This window comes from Stomoxys calcitrans, chromosome 5 (assembly GCF_963082655.1).
Source record: "Stomoxys calcitrans chromosome 5, idStoCalc2.1, whole genome shotgun sequence".
Classification (NCBI taxonomy): Eukaryota; Metazoa; Arthropoda; class Insecta; order Diptera; family Muscidae; genus Stomoxys; species Stomoxys calcitrans.
In genome coordinates this window covers 124,377,651-124,392,348 of record NC_081556.1, presented here as the reverse complement: position 1 = coordinate 124,392,348, position 14,698 = coordinate 124,377,651, and the positions used below count along the sequence as shown (strand labels likewise).

At 35.9% G+C, this 14,698-nt stretch overlaps 1 protein-coding gene across 1 annotated transcript in view; it reads right to left on the bottom strand.

The window, feature by feature from the left end:
* LOC106091626 (F-box/LRR-repeat protein 20) overlaps window positions 1-14,236 on the bottom strand; it is a 51,283-nt gene extending 37,047 nt beyond the window's left edge. The window contains exons 1-2 of the mRNA XM_059368423.1: window positions 12,861-14,236; window positions 12,245-12,425 (exon numbers count right to left, since the gene is read on the bottom strand). The gene's annotated coding sequence lies outside the window, so the exon portion shown is untranslated. The remainder of the gene's footprint in view (window positions 1-12,244; window positions 12,426-12,860) is intronic.
* Between the last annotated feature and the right edge of the window lie 462 nt (window positions 14,237-14,698).

Below are 14,698 nucleotides of genomic sequence, written 5' to 3'. Positions count from 1 at the left end.
TTACAAGGTTATTCAATTACAATGGACTAAAATTGTCCAAGCGAGATATGTTAGTGCGAATTATGGTTCATTCAACATAAATCATTATATCATAACAATAGTATTTAGTTGTAGCAACCAAATTATTGATTAATAATTTGTATCTCGTTTTTTTCATCAGCTTCCCTCGAGGCATGGAATGATGGATGTTGTCTCAGAATATAAAAATATTTCGTTTTGCATTCACAATAACAACAACAACAACAATTGCCTTATTTATAATTATAATGTGAAAGCCCAGAAGGCTTTGTATCTTTTCCACCTACTCCCATGTATGAACATGCATTATTTTTTCATTGTTATAAATATGCATGACCCAACCAAGATATGCTTGAAAACAAATGCGGTTATTATTGGTTGAGATTTTCTTGGACGTTTTTTTTTTTGCTGTTTCCTCATTGTTGTTCCATCATTTATTGTGGGAACAAAAAGCACATGAATGCTGTCGCATTTGACGCTTCTAAGCGTACTCTGACATTTCGTATGTTTGAATAGGTGCTTTGTAAAAACCCCCATACAGTCTGCCCGTCCTCAAGCCACTATAACGTAAAAATTTTCATTGATTGTGAGTATCAATATTGGGATAATAAAAGTCACAGGCGGCACGTGTTGTCGCCAAGAGTAAAAAGCCACCGCAGTAACATCAGCCATTGACCAGAGGTTAAAATTAGCCGAAATTAATGATTTAATTTTAATCGATTCTTCCCTTATTGGTGTGTTTTATTTATAGATTTCCTTTCAGTTGTTTATGAGATAAAAATGGCCAATGTCAATAAAATTTGCAGACGACACTCCATAGTAGGACAGAGAGAAAGGAAATATGACGAACTTTCGATACAAACTTGGAAAAAAATGAACTTTAACCAGTGAGGAAGGAAAAAAGTCGGGCGGTGCCGACTATATAATACCCTACACCTACCCCATAAGTACAATGTTGGAGCTATATGCAATTCTGAACCAATTTTGATGGACCTCGGCGAGCAAATATGTTCAAACTGTAATAACAACGGTTGACAAATGACAACAATATTGCAAATTGTTCAAATTCTGACGAACGTTTATATAGGAGTTATATCTAATTCTGAACCGATTTCGAGCAAACTTCACAGATAATGTGGATGTCGTCGAGGAAAGCGTAGTGCAAAATTTTAGGAAGATTGGGCAAACAATGCGCTTGCAGTAGCTCTTGGGGGGAAAATCTATCGTTATACATATATCACAGCTATATCTGAACCTGGGCCGATTTCTATGAAATTCTCCAGTAATACCGAGAGTCATAAGGAAATTCTTTCTGCAAAATTTCGAAGGAACCCATTTAAAACAGAGTACTTTCTTGCAATATTTCTCAAAATCTGACGAACATATGTATGGGAGCTATATCTAAATCTGAACCGATTTTGACTAAACTTCTCAGATACTGTGGCAGTCGTCGGGGAAAGCGTTGTACGAAGTTTTGGGAAGATTGGTCAATAAATAATGCTCTTGCAATGACTCTAGAAGTGAAAATCGGGCGATATATATATATATATATATATATATATATATATATATATATATATATATATATATATATGTATAGAGCTATATCTAAATCTGAACCTATTTCCATAAAAATCCTTTCTGCCAAATTTCGAGACAATCGGTTAACAAATGACCATTTTATTGCATTATTACTGAAAATCGGGCGAACATATATATGGGAGCTATATCCAAATCTGAACTTGTTTCGAGCAAACTTCTCACATACTGTGACAGTCGTCGAGGAAAGCGTTTTACGAAGTTTTGGGAAGGTTGATCAACAAATACGCTTGCAATGGCTCCAGGAGTGAAAATCGGGCGATATATATATGAGAGCTATATCTAAATCTGAACCAATTTCCATGAAATTCACCAGTAATGTCGAGAGTCATTAAAAAAATCCTTTTTGCCAAATTTCGAGAGAATCGGTTAACAAATGACCATTTTATTGCATTATTACTGAAAATCGGACGAACATATATATGGGAGCTATATCCAAATCTGAACTGATTTCGAGCAAACTTCTCACATACTGTGACAGTCGTCGAGGAAAGCGTTTTACGAAGTTTTGGGAAGATTGGTCAATAAATACGATAGCAATGGCTCTAGAAGTGAAAATCGGGCGATATATATATATATATATATATGAGAGCTATATCCAAATCTTAACCGATTTCCATGAAACTCACAAGTAATGTCGAGAGCTATAAAAAATCCATCCTGCCAAATTTCGAGAGAATCGATTAACAAATGACCATTTTATTGTATTGTTACTGAAAATCGGACGAACATATATATGGGAGCTATGTCCAAATCTGAACCGATTTTTTCCAATTTCAATAGGCTTCGTCTCTAGACCGAAAAACATGCCTCTACCAATGTACCATGCCTGTTGAAGACGATCAGATGAAAACTGCGACCTATACTTTGCACTCAAATTAACATGGACAGACAGACAGACGGGTATAGCTTAATCGAATCAGTAAGGGATTCTGAGTCGATCGGTATACTTATCGATGGGTCTATCTCTCTTCCTTTTGGGTTTTACCAACAAATTCACCAAGTTATAATACCCTGTACCACAGTAGTGGTGTGGGGTATAAAAACCAGACGCAAAATCGGCTGAATCGATTTTTTGAAAATTTCACAAGTACTGTAATGGTCCCGTGGTAAAAATAGAGACCCTACCCTTAGTCTGATCTCAGAGATCTAAAAAAAAAATTTTTGGTATCCTATTTTGGGGGAAGTGCACAGCATTTATAGAAGAATAGTAGATTGTCTATAACATTTCGTTCATATTACCAAGCGGAAGTTTTTGTTTTTGGGGGCCATAAATTAAATTAAAAATTTCATTTCAGATCAAAATACAGGGTCATAAATTCTGAGATAAGCATCATCAAAATCTTGGTTGGCTTTGCAAAAATATTTTCCAATACATATAATTTCTTTAAAACAATTTCGGACTGCATGAAAACGCTTTTGCACAATTTCCATTAAAAAAAATTTTAACAGGAAGGAAATTCATCATGCATCGAAAATTGCTGTTTTAATTCTTTGAAATGTTACACAATAAAAACAAAATGCAATAATGGCCACACCAACAAATTACAAAACAAAAAATCCTGTTAATTTGCATATGAACAAAAAAAATCATTGCTACTGTCGTCAGTTGGACGCCGTATTTGTTGCCTTAAAACTCTTTATAACAACACAAAAAAATCGTTATTATTATTCACATTAGGTATGAATGCAAAATTCATGAATCATTTGATTTCTTTTTTCACAATTCCTCATATGCGGCGTCGATGGCGATGACAGTTCAAAAAATATGAAACCTCAGACAAAGGAAATGCTTTGTGGTTTGTGGCTGTATGGATGTGTGAATGCGAGTTTTGGGGGCGGTTTTGTTAATGAAAAAGGATTTCTCAAAATGCATTAGAAATCCATTACATTTACAATTTGTTTAGAATGCCTACCTTGGCATTTCTGTTTTCAATGACCATGGTTGGCAATGCAGTTATAAGAATGTGAAAATCAATTGTTATTATATTTTTCATTTATAAACAAAATTTTTCCATTGTTTTCTATAAAATGTCAACTTTCATGAGCTAATATGGAAAATATATCCGTCAATATTTAGTATTGAATACAATATTGAATTAGAATCATAACAACACAAATTTATTGTGAATTATAATACACTATTGTGAATCAGAACAATCTGAAGCCAGCTGTTAAACTACGTTGTCCTAAAATGAAAAAATACGTCATCTTCTTTTTCTACACCTGAATGAAGTAAAGTATACATAATGTAATTGTTTTATATTGAAGGGGGAACGGACCCTCCCCTTCTCACAAAAATGCCACCCAAACGAAAAACGAACAGATCGGGACAATATTGCACTCAATTGAAAGATATTTGAAAGTAGAATAGAAATATGACATCAAAATTTGCTGCCCCAAAAAACAAACTACCACAAACCGAAAAGTAGAACAATAGGAACAATATTTTCTCCAATAAGAGATATTTGAGAATAGAATACGAAGATTATATCATAATTTGGTATCGAGCGTCAGGTTGGTCCAAACTAAACCGCTAAGTTAAATACTCTAAGCAATATTTGCTTTCCAGAACGTTTAATCATTGAATAATTGAATGTGTTCTTCCTCTTTTAGTCATCGCCATTCAGATTGAACGATGACACCATATGTTTTGTATTTTACATATTTACCAACAATGTCATTAATAATCGGCGATAGTAGACAAGGATAAGGCAAGTCGCCTAATAAGCATTTTTTCTTAAAAAAGCGGAAAAATTCGCTTATAGGGTAAAAAAAAAAACAAAACTAATATTAAATTGTGGGGAAGAAAACATCTGCCAAAATGGAATAGTAGATTGACCGGGACACAAATGCCGTGTTTAACGCAGGTGCCTCTCATCATGACCCAAATCTGCGAGGCCCAAGGGCGAATACAATGCGTCTTCCAAATCCCCCGCATGTGGTAACCCACGCATGAGTACCAATTTGTTCCCACATATTTGGGCGTGTTCACCTCCTTGGCTAGGAGCGGGTCATTATCTAAAACTCCTTCCGATCTATGAGTCACGGCACCCAGTTGAAAATGCAACTCCACGCCGAGCTTATACTCTACCCGCGATTTAGGTCCAAACCACAGGAACCACGTTACTTCCCAATGGGGCCTCACCATTTCCAGGCTGTAACCAAAGTTCCAGGGGCTCCTGACACCCGTGGTACCAGATTAAAGTCTCCAGTCAGACTTCGCAGCCTTAAAAGACTACTGCCAGTTGAACCTCAAACAGTTCCGGACTGGTCACCTATGAAAAAGAATCGCCCTAAGCCCAAAATGAACAAAAACAACATATACCAGGAAGATATACACAAACAGGAAATGTTAGCCCACACGGGCTATGCCACATATATCAGCTCCAACATGGGACTCAAGAATCAACGCGACCACCCTCACTGACGATCGATCACAACCACAAAAGCAACGGGAAACAAACCAACACCGCAGCACCAAAATTGGTAAGGCATGTGCCAGACCATGTCATGCGCAGCATTAAATCACTCAGTCGCGCCAGTACAGCAACATCTAGCTATAGATAACTCTCGTGTATTCATGATTCCACTAAGTCTTATCCGCCTGCTAATAAATACTTCCCATGAAAAGGAGGCCAGCGTTGCAACAGTCGTCTCGTCTTCAAGGCTCCTACTGAAATCCCACATCGCCTCGCTAATCCCCATCGCTAATAAATCTCGAATGTCTGCATAGTACGGGCATTCCGTCAGTACATGCCTTCAGTCCACAGGTCTCCCACAGTCGAACAGATCAGTCCCGTACAAGTTCCTCTGTTGCAAAAATGCATTAAAGGAGAAATATCCCGTTAGTATGAAGCCCAGACTTCTCAGAACAGAACGCTTAACCATTCCGGCTTCTCCAATCGTCTTCTCCTTCACCCGACCCAAATGGACCAGGAAACCCATTCTCTCTGAAACAGTCACTCCCAGATATTTTACAAACGCTACGTTTCTGATGCTAGCTCCGACATATCGAATCGTGGGTGGACGATTCCGCGACAACATGCCCTTGAGCAACATTGTCATTGTGCGCTCCATTCGCGCACAATGCCCATGACCAGATCACCGCGACTTTCCGTCGCATATATGGAATCTCCTTCAACCAGGATGAGCAGGTGATCCGGACATGCTGACTGATTTTGAATGACTCAGCGTAGCGACCCAACAGGGGATCCATCATAAGGTTCCATATATATGGAGCACAGATGGACCCCTGAGGGCAGCCACGCTGAATATCCTTCCAAACCGTATCGCTAGCACCAACCGTGCAAGCTCTTCTATAACAGAAGAAACTACGCCAGAGAGAAAGTTCCCTACAACCTATTTCGAATCTCGTGAGTACACTACCCCATGAAAGGTACTCAAACGCTCGACTCTCTCACACAGTTCTGCACATGGAACCAGCACACACGTTCCAAGAAGTCAACACATAGTCCCCCACCCTAAAACCGCCCAGGTAACCCTGACTAGAACCCGGACAACTGCCCACCGCCCCGGCACACGCGGTATATCTTGCGCCATAGATCATCTCCGTTGTCCTGTACAAATCTCCCTAAAGCGACCAAGTTTATCGATCGCTCTGAAACTGGGCTAACTCCGACGCTCGACGTCGAAGTTAAGCAGTATTATCTGGGGCCGAATTAACGCATACATGATCGAGTGCGCTTACGTATCGAATGAATTTTCATCTCGTGCTTAATGCACCCCTTGCAACCCGTTCGAACTCGGCAATAAAACGGAGGCCCCTTATCACTGAGCTTAAACTTGAATTGTACAGCACTAATTGATATGTGAGAAAATTTCCCCTATTTCTTAATGGAATGTTCATGGGCAAATTTGCATTTTGCTTAATGGGTGGTATACCATTTGTATATAAACTTGTATGTGCAAGTTTTTATAAATAATGCTCGATTTAAACATTCGCGTTCTTAAATTTCATAAATTCTCGTTCAATAAAGAGATATATAATTCACAATAGAGAGATTTCGAAAGATTTTACTCGTTTACGTTTGCAGTAATTCGGCCCCTGATCTGTTGTCGCAGCAGCCATCCAAATGATCATATTGTGAATTGACCACTACAGCCGAGAAACGTCAGGATGGATGTTCATGATCTAGAGTGAGAGGTTTGGCCCTACAAGAGAAGCCTCTAGATAAAGCATCGTACAACACACCGATACCGCTACATATTGTATCGGTACACCGCTGCCAAGTAAATGCGATTTTTGATGACCGTCCGCCGCCCATATCATCTGAAGAAGTAGTTGTCTCAGAGTAGTTATGGCTCAACAACGTTCCCAGTCAATTCTACTCATCCAGGTTGCAGACCAAGAATATAAAACCAAGGTAAAAATACTGCAGTGCCATCTATTGGAGGGTAGTATTCATATTTGCTCACTTACGTAAGAAAAACAGGACTATCTTTCTCTTGCGAGTGGGTGCTGGCCGATTTAAGTTTTTAGATGCACGATAAGGACCCTCTTTTAATAACGGTGTTCGAGCGTTTCTCTTTGTAGCGATAGTTTACATGGTCGATGGGCTTACATAGTTCGCTGGTACTAGTAAAGGAACGATGGAAAGCTAAACTATAGATCTATAGATTATTCCAGTTAATTATTAGATACCATTTCATTTATGTGGGTATACCCGCTGCCCTTGAACTATACCGTTTTGTCGAGCGTGCACATACGAAAAGGTCATAGCGAAGGGTCTTAACAACTTTATCGCAGTAGGGAATGTACGAATAACTCTTAACTTACTCTTCCAAAAACACGAATGATTAACAGAAAAGGCTTTTCCGCCCAGCACATTCATCATATTATTTTTAAATAACACTTCAGCTATGATTGAAAATTCTCTGTTTACAATTTCACTTCTTTTTTATAAGTGAAAAGGAGATAGGGACATTTTTTCCTAGCTCGATACATACATACATTTCTTATTAATTAAAAAAATTGATAACGGAAACGTTCTCACTTTAATTACACACTTTTTTACTGTCACTGTTTCAAGGTAGCTGGCTTTTGCGACAAGAAAAATACAACAACAACAAAAATGAAATTGTAATATTTTGAAACTTTGCTAATGCATACGAGAGCAATACCCCAAACGTCATATGCTCGTCAGCTGTTTTGCTGTTTGTGAGAAGCAATCGCACCAAGTATGGGTACATACCAAGAGTAAGACAAATTATTTTTGTTATGCCATTATAAAAACACATAAAAAGTTAAGAACGCATATAAAAATGCCACTTTGTACACATAAATATTGAAAAAATGAATTAATTATTATGAAATATTAAGTGCTTTACAAGAAGAAAAAAATAGTAACCAGAAACAAAAGCATTTCAAAAAAACTTGAACATTAATACATGTTATACCCAACACAAAACACATACAAACATTCTCTCTATTTATTACTCACACACAGTAAAACAGATGTTAAAAGAATGTTTTTATTTTGGTTTTTTCGTTTTGCAGAAGAGAATTTTATAGGGGAATCAGCGGTGTTCGATAGAGAGAGGGCCACTGGGGGAGAAAACAGCTGATGACGTTTAAACAAAACAAAACAATTTGAAAACAGATATACACGCACATATATGTATGAATAGGCTGTGCAGATATTTTGTTGTTTGTATCCATTGGAAAAGAGATACACTGTAAAGTAGAGAGGGAACGGTAATGGATTTTCAAACACCCTTTGAAATCATGTACAAAAATAAGCAAGAAGAAGACCCAAAAACAATATTTTATGAACTTAAATAAACATATATGCTTATTATTTAATAGTGGGTAAGCGTTGATACAAAAGGCGGAACCATTTTTTATTGTCAGAATGCCTTCTTTTAGAAGGCAATGGGCATTATAATACCTATATAACAAAATATGAGATGATTGTCTCGGTGCATTCTCTTAATGCAGAATCTACTAATATACAGTGAGAGAGGGAGAGTGTAATAAATACAACAATAATGAGTAGGGATGCCAACCTGACAGTTTATTTAAAAACATGACATTCAAAAAAGAAATTAATTAGTGTCGAAAAATTTCAATCTAAAGGCTTTTTTTGTATTAGCCTATAGTTCTTTAGGTCAAAACGGTTGAAAAATGTTAAGAGAATAATGTCTCTTAAGGAGGCCATCGTAGCGCAGACGTTAGCATGTCCGCCTATGACGCTGAATGCCTGTGTTTGAATTCTGGCGAGACCTTCAGAAAAATGTTTCAGCGGTGGTTTTCCCCTCCTAATGCTAGCAACATTTGTGATGTATTATGCCATGTAAAACTTCTTTCCAAAGAGGTGTCGTACTGCGGCACGCCGTACGGACTCGTCTATAAAAAGGAGGCACATTATCATTGAGCTTAAAAACTTGATTCGGATTGCACTCATTGATATGTGAGAAGTTTATCCCTGCTCCTTTGCATTTGCAATGTCTCTTAACTGAAATTGCTTAAGAAACAATGTTTCGCGTTTTAAAAGGAAGGAAGGAAGGGAGGCACCGTAGCGCAGAGGTTAGCATCAGAGCATTGGGGAGAACATCAGAAAACAATTTTTCAGCGGTGGTTTTCCCCTTCTAATGCTGGCGAAATTTGTGAGGTACTATACATAGAAGCCATTTAAAAAGTTTTCCCAAAGCACTGAAGGTACGTTTAGATTAATCAAATTTTTGATCAATCTTGTTTTGTTATTTTTGCCCAAAATTTGTCAAATTCGTAAATTTTTGATTTTATATTCACATTCGACACATTTATTTGACATATTTTGTTTGTCCAAAAACAAATCAAATAGCGGTAAACGTTAGATCAAAAATGGCTTATTATTTGCCCTCCTTTCGATTGCATGTAAAATTTGTTTTTCCTTGTTTGATCTAACAATTTTTTTGTTAATTGAGAGATCGGTTTATATGGCAGCCATATCAGGCTATCAACCGATTTTGACTATACTTGGCACAGTTGTTGGAAGTCATACCAAAACGGCATATGCAAAAGTATAACCAAATTCGATAAGAATTGCGCTTCGAGAAGCTCAAGAAGTCTAATCGGGAGGTCTGTTTATATGGCTGCTATCTCAAGTTATAGACTCATTTGTCATGACGATCAAGAATGTTTTTGCTTTTCGGGGTCTTAGACGCATATTTCGAGACGCTACGAACAGAATGACGAAATTAGTATACGCCCATCCTATGGTGGAGGGTATAAAGATTGTATATCTGCTGATCGCTTTCCGCAACCTTATATATATTGAATCCTGACTTACAGCCTTAGCGACATTTTAATCGTTGTGATACCGCAGGAACGGGAAGAGGAAGATGACTTCTACTTCCAGCCGTTGAACCAGTCAGACTGCTTAAGACTACCGAATGTTCAAGCCCACTAATTCAGACGTGTCCTTAAAGAAATAAAAACCTAAATACTTCTTGTCAGTGTAGAACATGCACACATATAAGATGTTGTGTATTTTCCTTTTCTATGAGCATGTTTTTCAATCAAGAAAAGAACTGTGATGACAGATGCGATGAGTAAGTCTTGTGCTGAAAGCTTAGATTGATCCACAGGATTCTCAGCCTTCAATTCGGAACCATTTGTCATACGTTTCAGTTCGGGACTTATTTCAGGCATGCCCATAGATTCCAAATCTCCTGAAATGTGGAAATGTTTTCTAGTATTGCAAGCTTGCCTGTTCTCGCCCGGAACAGGTGAGATCTGCGGCAAGAGATTTTATAACTGCCTGGTTGTTAGAGACGAAATTTATTCCAACGGTCATTATATGAATACGATATATAAGTCATTCCATAACTTCTTTTATTGCAAGCAAATCAGCTTGATACACAGTTCTTCAAAATACGTTCCATGCCAACGTGGTTGTTTAGTTTGGAACTTTTCTGTTATCAGTAATATTGGATTTATAACCAAATATAGTGGTAGGGTACTTTTTTTTAGCATCGCAGACGTTCTCGTTCTCAAAACTGATAAAATTTTTGGCAAAAAATTAAAAATTTTTCCTTATTCGTAGGATTTTAGCAATGAAAACGAACCAAATAACCAAAACTTTAAAATAAAGATTTTACCTTAAATATAATTTTCTGTTTTCTAATATGACGTGACCATCCGTTTTAAATTTTGATCGCTGATTGATTCTTATTTTGCTTCATGGATGACATTAATTTTTGGAAAATTTTTTTTTTTATTTTTAACTTAACAATCTCATTTAAGTTTTTTTTTTAACTTAAATGAGATTGAACATTTAAAGACGCTGCTATTTGTAAGGCTATTTGGCGTCTTTAATGGTTCGCTGTTGTCTTGTCCAAAGGTCAATTTCCTAATTTTCAACGGTATTTTGATCTTCATTTTAGATTTTTGTCTTTAATAACAAGACGAACCATTTATAATAAAAAATCCTTAATATTCCTTTATATTAAGGGTAATAGTTTTCGCCAAATGGAATGTTTCTTTGCTCGAATCATTAAAATTAGAACAAACATTTTTTCAGTGTACATTAGATTCGCATAATATTTCAAAATGATTTGAGTCGTTCCTTTATGCAGTAATTCTGTCCTTAATTCTTCCATTCTTCCGATTTTACTTTTGAGCCTATGGAGCCCATAATTCATTACCGATTTTGATCACATTTGACATGCTTCGTTTTCTCATGATTTTCAATAAGCAAACCAAGTATGGTTCGAATTGGTAATGCAAATTTGCCCATGAACATTCCTTAAAGAACAAGGCAAACAAGAACAAGAACAAAACGACACACGACCAAGGCAACTACCTTGAAGCAGAGATGTTTTTGACTAATTTTGTGAGCAATTAATTACATTTGCCATTAAATGAAGCGAAATTCATACTGACGCAGTGTCATGTCGCTGCTAATAAGCTCATAGAACTCCGCGGAATGTCTCTGTGTTCTATTTTTATAGTGTTCGTGCGAAAAGTCGAACTCAGTACTAGGCTATTATATTAAAACTTAACATTGGGATATCTTTTATTATGTCCAAGAATGCACTTTTAGTTTCTAGCTATAAAAATAAAACGCGCAGAGAACCTCAGAAACGCAATCTATGGTAAAGGATTCGCGAACTTCAACAAAGACCCATAAGCGATATTTATTTTAAATGTCAACTTATCATTCCCCTATTTATGTTTATTTCTGAATGTATGGAAGAACTTCTTACGCTATGTGTATCAATTTATGTTTAAAAAATCTAAAACACAAATATATCTACAAAAAAAAAAAAAAAATGTTGTTATTGGCATTTTTAGTGATTTCCTTTTTTCTAGCGGTTTTTTTTGCTAAAAACCAGTTGGCATCTCTAAAACCAAAAGCCAGAGCAAGAGTGGGACTGAGACTGAGAGAGTAGTCAAAAGAAATAACTAGAAAATTTTCATTTAAAAAAATGTCAAAATAAAGAAAATTTAAATCTTTGTCAAGGTAAGTATAAGGAGGCAAGGTTGACAATACTGATTTAACAAATGCTGGAAACATGTGCAAAATAAAAGCTATTTTGGGGGAAATTTTTTTCATAATTAAAAAAAAAAACAAATATATGATGGATAAGATATAGATGTGAGGTGCAGAAGAAGAATTACTTTAAACATTGATTTTTCTGTTGTTGGTTTTCCCAAACACGAGCACACACACACACGCACTAACACCACTTTTACTTTTAGGCAATAACAGTTTTTCGTTGATAATTCCGTGGAGGTATTTTTGTTATTGTAGTCAAGCTGAAAAACACTTTCTTCTGCCGAACAGGGAACAGCTTGGAAACTTTATTGGAGAAAAGAATAAAAATTTTATTACAGGTATTTATTTCTTTTTATAGAAAAATTAAAGTATCATTTAAAATTTTGTTTTAGCACACACACACACAGGCAAGATTGTAAGCATTGACATTATGTTATGAAGTTTTTTCTTTTTCACTTCCGTTTCCGTTCTTTTTTGTGGAATTTTAAACTTTTCACCAATGCTATTTTCTTAATTTTTTGGGGAAATTTATCTGTGGTTTTCTTTTCTATAAAGCTATTTTTTGTAATTTTCTGTGAAGTTTTATCTGTGGTTTTCTTTTCTATAAACCGCAAAAAGACATAGACATTTTTCTCTTTTATTTATTTTTTTGCACTTTTTATTTTTCACTTTGCTAATTTTTCCCCATTTGAAGGGTTTTTTTCACAGATTTTTTGTTTTCTTTTCGATTTCACTCACAATAATAAGCGTTGCGCGTTCCGTCACGTCCACCATCAGTTGAATGCGACACCAAAAAAATCGTATAAATATAGCAAAACAGCCAGTCCAGAACTTTGCAACAAAACTTTACTATTTCAGTGGGGGGGAACAAAACAACAACAAAATCAAATCAATTTCGCAGCCTAATAGATTTCGAAAGGAATATCAATGGATTCTCTCATAGGGAAGAGGAGGAGAAAAGATGGCAAGCAGTAGTTATTCTTGCAAACATTTTTTTTCTCTTTTAATTACTTAGAATTTTTGTTTAGGTATTCGTTTTTAATTGTTATAGGTGATGTTAATATTCGTTTTCAGATTTTACTATTTCTTTATTGTATGATTTAAGCTACATGTCTTCTCTCCTCCACCTATCTTATTGGTCCAATTGTATTTTGTTATTCCTCTTTATGACAGCATAATTATACTATACTCTATGTTGTTCAATTGATTTGACTCTGGTTTGCTGTGTGTGTGTCGGTTTATAATATTTATTCTTATTTCTTTTTTTTCTTAATTAATTTTCTCGCTTCTTGCTGCTGCTGCTGTTGATTTTGTTGTTCTCTCTGGCCGTCTTCTGTTCACTAACTAAAAAGTCTTCTTGGACGTTCCAAAAGTCGAACTGTGCGCCGTGGTGTTGTGTTGTTTTTCAATGTATCTGTTAAACTGGTTGACTTGGTGGGCGCTCGCTCGCTCGTTGCCTGACTTGCTTGCTGTCTGTTTGGTTTGTTCGTTCGTTCACACTCAATTCAACATTCATTTTTTGTTGGTTTGTTTGTAAAAACAAAAAGGAAAAGCAAAAGTAAAATAAAAGCATTTCTTTTGTATTACATACAAATATGCTCAACAATTCACTCAAATTTATGAATGCGAGAGCAAAGAAGTGATGAAAAACAAATCCCCCCTCCCCACTTCACCCATCTCAGAACAAAACAAAAACAATTTCTTTGTTTTTTTTTCGCCTCCCCACACAAAATGAAAGTGCAATCCATGAGATGTCTAGAGAAGAGAACCAAACAACAACAAAGTAGCAAACATAGATAATGCAAAACTGGCTAACGCACACACTCACTCTCATACAAACGTACATACAACCTCCCATCGCACAACAAAGGAAGCAAATTTTTGTTTTGAACCACAAGAGCATAGCAACATAGCTATGCAAAGAGCAGAAGAGAGAAATAACCTTAAACAAACATATGTAGATAAGATTGTATGTACATATATAATTTATTCATTAGATAGATTGCAAGTTTTCATTTTCTATAATGCATTTTAGAATAAACACATTTGCTCTTTCTCTCTCTCCATTTAAGCTTATTTCCCTCTCCCTCCAATAAATCGCATTGCCAAAATGTCACCTTACTGCACTCTCAAACTGTATGCATTTTTTTATCTGTCACTTTGTTGTTATGAGCTACATGTGTGGTGACAAAGATAAATGCTATCAACTCGCACCACTGCATCGACGACTATGGAGACGAAGACGATATATGTTTATTAACCCCAAATGAGACATTGCAACAAAGAATCCAAAGATTTTTAATTTAATAATAAAAAGGCAATAAATAATTGGTAATGGAATGAAAGTACCTAGTTATCTTTAAAATAAATCATTTAACGTACTACAACTGTTATACTACACTAACAAAAAAGGGGAAAATAATGTATTACACAGTGAAAACCAAACGAGTAACCAGACTGAACAAAAATAGAAATTTTATAAACTTAACTTATTAGGTTCTCGGAGAAGACAATTTAAAAAAAATCATTATATTAAAAACAACATAATTTATTTAAGGAATTTAGTACAAAAATAA